This window comes from Triticum aestivum, chromosome 3A (genome assembly GCF_018294505.1).
Source record: "Triticum aestivum cultivar Chinese Spring chromosome 3A, IWGSC CS RefSeq v2.1, whole genome shotgun sequence".
Lineage (NCBI taxonomy): Eukaryota > Viridiplantae > Streptophyta > Magnoliopsida > Poales > Poaceae > Triticum > Triticum aestivum.
The window spans coordinates 28,821,432-28,832,982 of NC_057800.1; positions in this window are offsets into that span (position 1 = coordinate 28,821,432).

Consider the following 11,551-nt stretch of genomic DNA (forward strand, 5'->3'; position numbering starts at 1 on the left):
GTTTTAACAAGTACTCCTAGCTAGTACCTGCCGAGAGCGGTAGTTGGGTAATGGTGGTAATCCGTGGCGGCGTTGTTCCTGTGATCAGCAGCAGCTTCTTGGAGGCGCGCCGTGTAGGCGTGGTCGCTAACCTTGTTGTGCCACGCCGGAAGCTTGGGCGCCTCGATGTCGGCCTCGTCGACTGCGGCGGGCGGCTGCTGGTAGGTCGTCTGCGGCGCCTTGTGGTCGGCGCCGCCGTAGTAGCCGTTCCTGTTGTTGTTCCGCTCGCCGGCCTCGTTGCGGTTGCGGTTGGACCGCTCGCCGCCGTAGTCGTCCCTGCCGCCGCCGAAGCACGAGCTGAACTCGAAGCACATTTTTGCTGGTAGGCTGTGTTTTTGGATTAGCCCTGGAACTGCACTGAGGAGGAAGAGGAGGCTTAGGTGGCTGGATTACTGGACTAGTGGGTGGTGCTGGATGCTCAGCGTGGTACGGGTATATTTATACGAGACGAGCTAGCTCGTGTCGCACGCCTAGGAGATGCGACTCCGGTTCACACACTTGACGCGCAAACACAGGTTCTATCATCAGCCACACCCAGTTGTTTTTGCAACTGAGGTCCAGATGGATGAGGTTCGTCCAGCTCCAGCTGAAGCGAAACGGCGTCGCCGATCGATCAGTTTCGGCTTGGGCACGATGGCGGGGTGGTCGGGGTCGTCCCCCAGTCCAAGTTATCGGGGAATCAGAGGGAGGAGAGGGCTTGGGGGATAGGGTAGTTCGGTGGTCTGCGAGAGTGACGCCTCGTGGCGGGCGGTGCCGCGCCGCGGACAGCATCGCTCGATTTCGGAGGCTGGCGAAGATGCCGCCCGCAGTACCTTTTGGGTTTGGCAATGCGTGGCTGCAGGGTGGTGCAATCTTGTTGGGGCTCTGTCCTGTCCTCGACGTGTTGTCTTTTACTCTCTTCGTTTCTTTTTAGTCTGTATATAAAATTTGGTCAGGGTCAAACTTTATCAACTTTGATTAAGTTTATAAAAAAAATATTAAGATTCACAATATAAAATCAATATTGTTAGAAGCATCATGAAACTAATTTTCATACCATATAGTTTTAGTATTGTAGATGTTGATATTTTTTTTCCAACAAAGTTTAACTTTGATCAAATCTTATATGCAGACTAAAAAGAAACGAAGGAAGTAAAAAATGAAGGGAGTAAACGGCAAGACCGACTGTTGCCCGTGCTCCCTCTCTCGCGGTTAAATAAGTTTAAGGCGTCTCCAAAGCAGACTCTCAAAGCTCCAGTATATATTTGGATTGTGGTGGCTGGATAATTTCTGTTAACTTTTGACATTCAACAAGAACCTCATCTATCCGTGAAGTGATCCAGATGTCTATTTTTTGATAAATCCGAGACAAACTTGAGGGAGCTATGCGGCACTCCGGACATGCAACTGACCAACCAAAAGTCCTTATGTGGTCATCCTCTAGCCTCTCTCCTCTACATGCATGGTCCTCCTCTAGCCTCTCTCCTCTACATGCATGGTCCCTCTCTAATCCCTCTCCTCCCAACAGACAGATAAGAATTTATTTGTGAATAGCATTGGATGGAGCACGTCCAGACATAAAAAATGAAGTTGCATGACACATCGAGTACGATAATTAATGGAAAATGAAGTCCGATACAAGGCCAACAATGACCCATCACGTGACACAGCGCGGAAGACCCTATGTTAACGAAATCTAGTGATCGTAGGTCAGCAATGCACCGCGGGCAAACGAGGACAAAAGCCCCCTCGCTTGTGTTGTCAATCCTCGATATCCCATGGAGTTGAGTACACTTGGAACAGATGTTGTTGATAAACGCGTCAAGGCGCGCACTATGCTGGCATCTCCCCAAAGGTTTCTAAAGCTGTATTAAGACCATACTTTTATAAATGAGGTCAACCGGGTGTTTAAAAACTATAACCTCAAGGAATGCTTTGTTGTGCATGGTCCACAACGCCAACGACTGGGCGGCCACCTCTATCAAAGCTACTCTGTCCAGCGCCCATAACACGTTGTAGGTGTGTGCCGCCTATTGCAAGGTGGAAAGTATGGCACACTCGCATCGTGTCTGTATTACGGATCTATGGCACAAACTTGAGTCATGGCCGGTGCCGGATGTCGCGGTACTTCGGCGGTGGCTGTGACATTGGAGGCTAAGCTCGGGGTGCTGGCGCAGTGGCTCGAAGCTGCGACTGGGAGGTGGCAATGGAGTTCGGAAGGAGTAGGTGTCGGGGTCTATGAAGATGACAAGGGGCGAGAGGGGCACTCTGGTCCATGCAGGGAGCAGTGGCACCATCGAGGATGTGGCCTCGGGAGCTCGGGGAGGCGGCGGAGCACAAACGGTAGTCGTGGCATCGAGGTTGAGGAAGGCGGTGGTGGCGGCGGCTCGAATCGTGGGTGGTGGTTGGAAAAATGGGTGAACGGTGGGGGTGGTCTAGGGTTTCGGTGCGGCGATGGGTTTTATAGCCACCCCTAGGCCAATGAATGCCGGAGGGGAGTAGTCTCCCCATTTTCAATGAGAATGCCTCCTTCTAGAGAAAAAAATTGGCCAAAGAGAACTGAAGGCTTGGAGAATGAAAAGCTATTTTTGAGGGATTAATTCTTTTGGAATCTTCTAGCTGGATCTTAATTCCCAGACCATAAATTTTTCCTCAAATATAGCCTTTGCAGATCTGCTAGAGATGTGTTGTAAGAGGTGAGAAAGTAGAGAGCAGGATGGTATCTGGTAACCATTCGGCATGAATTGTAAGCTATCTCATAAACAAAGAAAACAAATGCCATCTGGTCATTTTCTTCAGGTACTTCTGTCTTGCCGCGGCAGGTAGCATCCCCAAGTCACAAGTCAGGGTGAACTTAGGGCATCCCAACGGCCATTCTCAAACAGCCCGCACATATCCGGACTGTACTGTTTGGACCGCGAAAGCCAACCAACACAGATTTGTATCGGTCCGTAGGGCGGTCTGGACCTGTTTTCTTTCATAAACTAGAGACAAATATGGGGGGCAAAGGGGGCTTCGCGGGCGTCCGTACAGCAATCACGCCTGCTTATTACTGTCGTAGCCCACCCAACCCCCTCATCCCTCGCCCGCCGCATTCCCTCCCGGTGCCAACTTCCTGCATTCATGCCGCTTTAGAGCGCGCCGCTGCACATTGAAGACGGCTCAGGACAGATGCGACCTCTCACTGGCGCCGCCATTGAAGTGGCGTGCTAGCCGAGGGCGTTGTCTGTGACGCCTCTTCGGTGTCCGCACCTGTTCAGTGCCATAGACACGTTACTGGATGGGACGGGACAGATATCTACCACTCCTGTTCGACGCCCCGTCCGTCCGTGTGCAGCCATTAAGCGGGCTCGCCGGCGGAGAAACTACTCCGGTGCCGCACATTGACGCTCCCGGATACCTAGCCTCATTGGAATAAGCTATTTAAAGGTGGCCACACTCTGCTAACTTCATGCCACAACACAAGCCGCTCCCCATCTTCCTCTTTTGCACTGCATCCTTCATGACTGCAAGCAAAGAAGCTTTGTGGGAGAGTCTTTCCATGGAGATGAAGCACGAGATGGCCACCCTTGCCGCCGCCTGGCATAATCGCCGTGCGAGGCAGATCAAGGCCGGATTGCCGGCCAGCTCACCCGAGGTCTCCGACGATGACGTCCACACGATGGAAACGGGCTCTGATGACACCGCCCCGGGTACCGCGTCTTTGCACATCGGCTTCACTATGGAGCAGGCGTAGGCATACTCCAATGCCGCCATGGTGGAGGTGCAGCCCGCACCAGCGCCTTTGTCGGCGTTTCAGCAGGCGCAGGAGGGCCAGATATATGGCGAGCGCATGAGCGAGGAGTCCGTGGCGGCCATGGCTGGGGTGAACCCCAACTTGGTCGTAGAGCAGTGTGCCATCTAGAATACCGTCTGCGCTCAAGCCACTACTTGCTAGGAAAGCGGCCGCCGCCGAGGCGCAGCTTCACACGATCGTGGAGGAGAAGAACGCTACCTACGTCTCCTACGCGCCACCAACGAACTATCCGGCGGCCCATTGAAGGGACGGCGATAGCGCAGATGTCATCATTTTGATCGTGGACCTCACGTCCACCAGCAACGGACAAGGCACAGACTCCTTTGAGGATGAGTAGTGTACGGGAGGTGGCAGGGCTTTGTGTCCCATGTCAGCCAGTCCGTCTCCCGTGTTCTACACTTCCTCGCCGGAGACCGTAACTTCACTTCATCTATCTTATCGCTGGTGGTCATGAAGATGGCGGATGGAGAACTACAAAGGCTTGGACGCCGAGCGCCGATGCCATATGGTAGGTTTAGGGTCGGGTCGGTTTTTGTTTGCTCCAAATGTTCGAAATCTAATGAAAAGACGTCGTGTTTGTATGAATTCCTTCATGTTAACATGGAATCCGGCCGTGTTTGCATGAATTTCACCTGATTTGTTGCAAAAGTATTTGAAATGTATGCGGACAATGTTGGATGGCAGTCTCCTACATTCATATCTGCGGACTGGTCCCCTGTCCGTGAAAGGAAGAGGGAGAAAATTTGCAGGTCGTCGCGGAAGATGCCCTTACTACTGATTTGCTGGTCGGGACTATAATGCTTCCCTAGGCGGACGGTTTAAGTTCGGGGCAATAATGCTTGGCTGGTCGGCTATTTTGGTCAGCTATTGCGTCGCGGACGGCAAGAGACTGACTGTTGAATGATACCCACTGATTTGCGGGAGATAGGTTTCCGGTGTCGTTCTGCCATATATTTCCCTAGGCAGACAGACTAACAAGTTTCCCAATGAAGATAGGTTTTGCTGGTCAGAATTTTCATGGCCGGCAAGCCAGGCACAAGCCGGATTCTGGTGGCCAAAACACGGCTAGTTTTCAGTAATCCAGTTCAGTTAACACTCTGACCGGCTCGTTCACATCCTTCTAATCTTCTAGAGAATATTCTGCTTCCCTGTATAATTGATCAGTTCGATGGACTGGGTCATGGCAATGACTTTTGATGAGGGACCGAAAATTTGTGTCACTAGTCACTACACTTGGTTCCTTAATTTGAACGTGCTTTTTTCATGGAAGACCATTGACCTGTACTGGGACTACTGTCTAAGTGTTTCAGATAGTAATAATGCTCTCCGATGGTCACTGTCACGCCTTACCATCTTTCCGGTTTACTTCTTTTTTATGATATAGTCTTTCCGGTTTAGTTACATCTGTGATTAACTGAGATCATTCCTCCCAATTTTGTATGATTTTCCAACGCCATCTTTTTGTATTTTTTTTTCTTTACTTTCATCACTTGGACCTCCATGAGGAAAGTGATGTCATAAACTACCAAGAAAAACAACAAATATGACATCAGAAACATCTGACTCACTTGTCAGAAAATAGAGAACAAAACACATCAAACGGACCCTTCACCTTTTCTTTGCTGCTGCATTCCATATGCCGCTGCCTTTATTCTCCTACACACTTGGTGGAATCTGGTGCCCTCTCTCCTGTTCTCACTTGATATGGCAAAATGATTGACCATCCACTCAACGATATACTTAATCAAGAAGAAAACAAAGGGAGGGTACATTCTTGGCAGAAAGGAGGAGGGGGGGGGGGGGGGGGGACCAGAATTGGATAGGGAACAAATTGCAGGACGCCACCAAGGCACAGAGGATGGGCATGGATATGCACCTACTCCCTCCTTCCATTTATACAGGGCCTAAGTTTTGAATCTCTCATACCAAGGCTGTTGCACAAAAAGAGGAGCAAATATTGGAAATAGTACTTGGCCAACCAAATCGCAAGCAAATTTTTTTTGGATGCCGTGCAACCCGCTCTCCTCCCTCTCTATTAATCCCTCCATGCAACTTCCTCTCCCCCTTTTTCTGCATGTAGCTCAAAAATAACTCCTCCACGCCTTCATGCATTGGCCAAAAAAGAGCTCGCTCCTGCTACTTCCCCTTTTTCTGCATGCATGCAAATAAATACTGCCGGCCATCGCGTTTTCACAGGGATGACCGCGCGCAACGTGCGAGGGGGAATTAACTGGGAGACGCATCGGTTAGCTCGTTTGGCCTTGTATAGATGGAAAAATAAAATTTGGGTTAGGCCTTATATAGATGGAAGGAGGGAGTAAAAGTTAATTAGAACTCAATCTACGAAGGTGATTGTCCACCGAAAGTCCTAACTATTGGAGATTGATGCCACTTGTTATGGATTATGTTGTATCAAGTGGTTAACTTCTGGTTTACTCACGCAAGATCTTGATTGGTATATGTAAAAAAATCATCTCACTGAGAGATCGAACATTTGGTTTTTTCATGATGGAGATTTATTTGAATATTCCATGCAGGTGGAATTGGATCAAACTTCCCAGAGTGATTGCCCATGCCAAACTAGAATTAAAATTGTAATATTTTGCAAAAGAGAAGTGGTATCTTCTATTAAATAGTGCAGTGCTTTTCGAGTGGTTCTTCAGTTAAGTAATTAAGCATAGTTCTGCCATTATTCTCAGAGTATTTTATAAGCCTCGACGTAAAGCACACAGGTCTTTGTGGAGACGTATATCACCTAATTAAAGGTCATATTGGAAATTCTCTATATTTTACAATGATCAGTACCTAAAAAGCATTCGAGCACTTTAGAATTAGGGAACAACTAGTTGGATACAGACGATCACTGTTCTGATGGAATATCTATGTTTCACTATATAATCACTAATGCGCGCACACATGACCAACGGAAAATGTTTTTACGTGAGTACTCATCTTTTTTTTGCGGGGTACGTGAGTACTCATCTAATTAAACACATGTGTACATGCTCTAAAAATGATTGTTATTGCCTTATTGGCACTTATCTTCACAAGATAGACCTTTTCTTTATCCGTTTCAAAAAAACAACATAGACCTTTTCTGTCTTTGAAATAAGCTCTATTTTTAACCTTAAAAGAACCCCCAAGTTCCTTTTCGGTAGGTTGGTGGAAGATCTCGATCAGGAATCCTATGAAAGTATGATAATTTCCCTTGGAGATCCTTTTGTCTTTGCAAATAAATTTCCCCGAGAGATCTAACGAATTGGATTTCTTGTGAAGATTTCTTTTGTATATTCTACGAGGGAGAAATTAGATCAAACTCTGCCTAGTGATTGCCTGGGCTGAACTAGGAAAAGGTGTAATATTCTGAAATAGAGAAGTCATTTCATTAAAATAGTTAGTGATATTACCCCTAACAGAAAAGTTAGTGGTATTCTAGTGCTTTTTCAGTTAATTAATTATACATTTTAACCATTATTCTTGAGGGGGAACTTGTTTAATGGAAGCATAAAGGGTAGTTTTGAGAAACCGTATATCTTACTAATTGAAAACTTTCATGCTCACACAGAAAAATTAGAAGATGTACAAAACCCGAACACATCGAGTTCAATATAATAGAATACAAAAAAATTGATGATGTCTCACCACATTCGAAGATGTACAAAACCCGAACATACCGAGTTCAAAGCATACGTTCCTAAAGAAAAAATAATACAAAAACATATTATTTTAGTGTAGCTTATCGTAATGTAATTTAAAATTTTACCAAAGATTGCCCTTTCTGGCTTTAAATACTGGTGTTTCGTAATTATTGTATGAGAAGTGTGATTGATAATACTCTTCATCTCATTTTGAATTGGGAAAACAACAGTAGAAATGCTTTGTGAGGAAACAACACATTGACATTATTACCAAGGGATGAGTTAATTAAAGAGCACTTCCAGAATTTTGTAGTAGTAGAGTAGAGTACAATTAGTAAATTTCAGTCCTGGAAGGGTCACCAACCGTGGCGAGACGACATATAATTTCTTTTAATATAGTTCATAAACGGACCAACAATTTCTTCACTTGCTCAACTGTTTTTTTTTTTGGAAAATAACCATTAGCTGGAAAAAATACATGTAGGGTGTCCAACCCAAAGTCAAAAGGTTACCAAGTTTGGTGACCCTGCCACATGATATTTATTTTTCGCATGTGGACATGTTTATGTTGCATATGCCTTAATCATCATTGATGACAAAGACTTCCCCATGCCTCCTAGTCCTATGAAAAAACATCTATCTGAGCTTCTCGAAATACTATGTTATGATTGATCCACCGAGAAGATTCGAAGAACTGATCTAGATTTTCACCTCCAAATACAATACAACGGCTTTGAACGAGATGTTAGGTGGTGGTATGTGTAGCCCCTGTCGGGAGGGGGATATAGGTGTAGGTGTGTGCATGGGCGGGGGAAGTGGTGGATGGGATCTAGTGTTAGTACATCGCTTTTTGTTTTTAGGGAAGGACATTGCTTCATATGATGGGGACGAACCGTTGGATTAGAGTATTGGGTATGGTATTGTGCCTTTGCTGTCACCTAAAGGTTATTTCCAAAAAAAAAAAATCTATTTGCGGTGTGTAGCTATACATAGTACATACACGTAATAAAAAAGTGAAAGCACTACTCATATCAATCTACCGCAAGTGAATGTAAAAAGAGGCCAACTCAAAAACGCCCCTTTGTGGCTATTCTTGTAACTATTGATTTTAGTCATCCGTACGTCAATGATGCACAATCAACAATTGGCAATTATGCAGCAGTGCACCTTCATAGAATACGTCAGCTTGGACACCATGATGGACTACTTGACATTCTGAGTTTTTGACATGAAATTTTAGAGAAATTCGGGGGCACAGATATAGAGCGGGACAACCACCCACACCTAGCTGTTGAGCTTACATGGGATGGTTTTTGGCTAGTTTTGTGTAATCGAGCAAAGTTAGCTAATGACGGGTCGCGTAGTTTGTCTTTCGTATGCTCATTGCTCCTTCCTCCTCGTCTTTTTCAAGGGTGTATTCCGGTTGTCGAAACAATCAATCCATCCACCGGAGTTAGTGATGACTTGGTGACATGAGAACGTGAGGTCAAAAATACCAGTGTCCACATTTAGTGATGACTTAGCGACATAGACCATGAGATGTCTTACCATACTTTTTTACTTAACACTATAATTAACTTAGACATCTCTCATATTTCTTAAACTTTTGTTATTTTCATCTTAGGTGGATACATGACGTCATCACCCTCCAGAAAAAAAAAACAAATATGGCATCAGAAGCATATGTGCCACCTGTCATGGAATATAAAAGGGAAAGCACATGGTTATAAAGATTTGTATTCGAGACTTCGCAGGAAATTCTGGTTTCTATGAATGGAGATCAGTGCCAACCTTTCTATGGACAAACGAAGTATTCCAAGCAGTAGATGAGGTGCCAAAACCAAAAAAAAAGATGTTCACTGCCCTTCTAAAACATTGTGGTTTCAGTGCTTCAGAATGGCTGTGAGATTAGAATAGACGGTAACACACTTGCGGTACACAAGTTTGATTCAGGTACTCCCTCTGATCCATAATAATTGTCGCTGAAATCAGCGTCAATCATTATGGATGGGAGGGAGTATCAATTTAATGGCAACAACACCAACTTCAAGCCCTGTAACCGGGTGACTGCAATACACAGCCAAGCTTGGAATATCAAGAGCAGAGATGGGGACTCATATAAGTTTCACAATGCTTCCTTTCACATGATTATATGATACAAGAAGAAAGCAGCCACAGCAAAATTACAGGCAAGCAACTACGGAGACCGACTGATAAAGGCTTCCTGGAACTGGGACTTGTGCCGCACATCCATGGACAAATCTGTGGATGCTCTGATCAAAATCCACAGACCCCTATTCCAGGTGCCTTTTCAGTTTCAGCAGATGAAAAGACGGATCAAAATCTAAAGAGACAGGGGAAACAGAGGGAAAAAACGGAGCTACCGGGCAGAAGCAGAGGCTGTGTTCAGGGCGAGGGAGGGATTGATGAACTGCCACACAAGTTTTTTATTTTTTGAGACAAACTACCACGCTAGCTAATCTGACTTGCTAGTACCTGCCTAGAGTCGTAGTGGTGTTGATGGTTGGGTAGTGGTGGTAATCCATGGCCGCAGGTTCTTGGGCTTGGAGGCGCCCCGTGTAGGCGTCCTCGCCGACCTTGTTTTGCCACGTGGGAGGCTTCGGCGCCTGGAGGTCGGCCTTGTGTTGCGGGTAGGCGGCGTACCCGCCGCGGCCACCGGCGCCGTCGTGGTAGGCCTTGTGCCCGGCCTCGTCGACTGTGGCGGGCGGCTGGTAGTGGTACGCCACCTGCAGTGCCGGTTTGGGTTCAGCGGCGCCGCCGTTGTAGGCGCTCCCGTGGTTCCCTCTCCGGTCGCGGCCATGACGGCCACCGCCGTGCTCGTTGTTGCGGTTGGGCCGCTCGCCGCCGTAGTCGTCCGTCCTTGGGCCGCCGAAACACGAGCCGAACTCGAAGCACATTCTCAGGTCACAGAGGAGGCGGGAACGCTATTGGCTGGATTACTAGACTAGTGTTGTTGTTGATGCTCCGGAATGACAGTGGAGGGAGTCGGTTTATATATATATCTGTATCCGTGTGGTGGGTGGGACGCAACGTGTATGCGAAGTCTTGAAAAACCGAGTCGATCTCCCCAAGCGCGTGAGTGCGAGCTTGGGCACAGTGGTGGTGTTGGTGGCGTGTCGGGGTCGTGCTCCCCCAACCCAAGTCAACCACCTTGCCAATCCAGGGATCGGAGGGAAGGCACCTGCGAGAGCCGAGCGCTTGCGGGATAGGGCGGTGGTCTGGGAGGGCGACGAGCAGTGGCGGACCCAGGAAAAAATGAAGGGTGTGCACCCTTTAAATTTTTTTTCCACCTAATCCATGTGTCAGATAAAATATGGCAAAATAATAACATGAGTAATTTAATGCAAATCTCACAACAATTTACTTCATAAAATATATCTTAAATGTGCTCAATTGCAATACGAGTAGTCTTACATGGAAGAAGCACAAGTAGAAAATTACATCACTTGGTAACGTTTTTGCATTGCCACGAAAACATCAACTATGTCATCTTCGCTTACTTTCATGAACACATCCCATTCAATAAATGTCACCAAGCAATTATTCAAGCGATCATCACTTATAGTAGTCCTCAACTTATTTTTCACTAGATTCATTGCTGAAAATACTCTTTCAACACTCGCCATCGCCACCAGTAAAATCAATATCAATTTGATGAGTAAGTAGACCAAATCATAAAGAACATGCTTCTTAGTTGCAACAAGCATAATAGAGAGCTCACCAATATTACTTGCATTTCTAAACCTATCATCTTGTCTCATATCATCAATAAAATTAGCTAGTTGAAATTCTAGTCTTATCAAATATGTGCTTGAAATGTCCATGGGATAGAATTCAGCAAGTCTTATTACCTTGAGTGCATCATAAGAAGCAAATGAATTGAGGGGATTCAAAGCCAACATGCAAATAAGCAACTCCGTATTAACCTCATCAAACCGATTGTCAAGCTCCTGAATGGTTTGATCAATGACACCAAGATATACTTCTCTTCTATAACGATCATCATTTGTTTGTACTTCATAATACTGACGTGATCTTCGATTAGGCTCGTAAATATCCTCCCACAAAGGAACTTGAA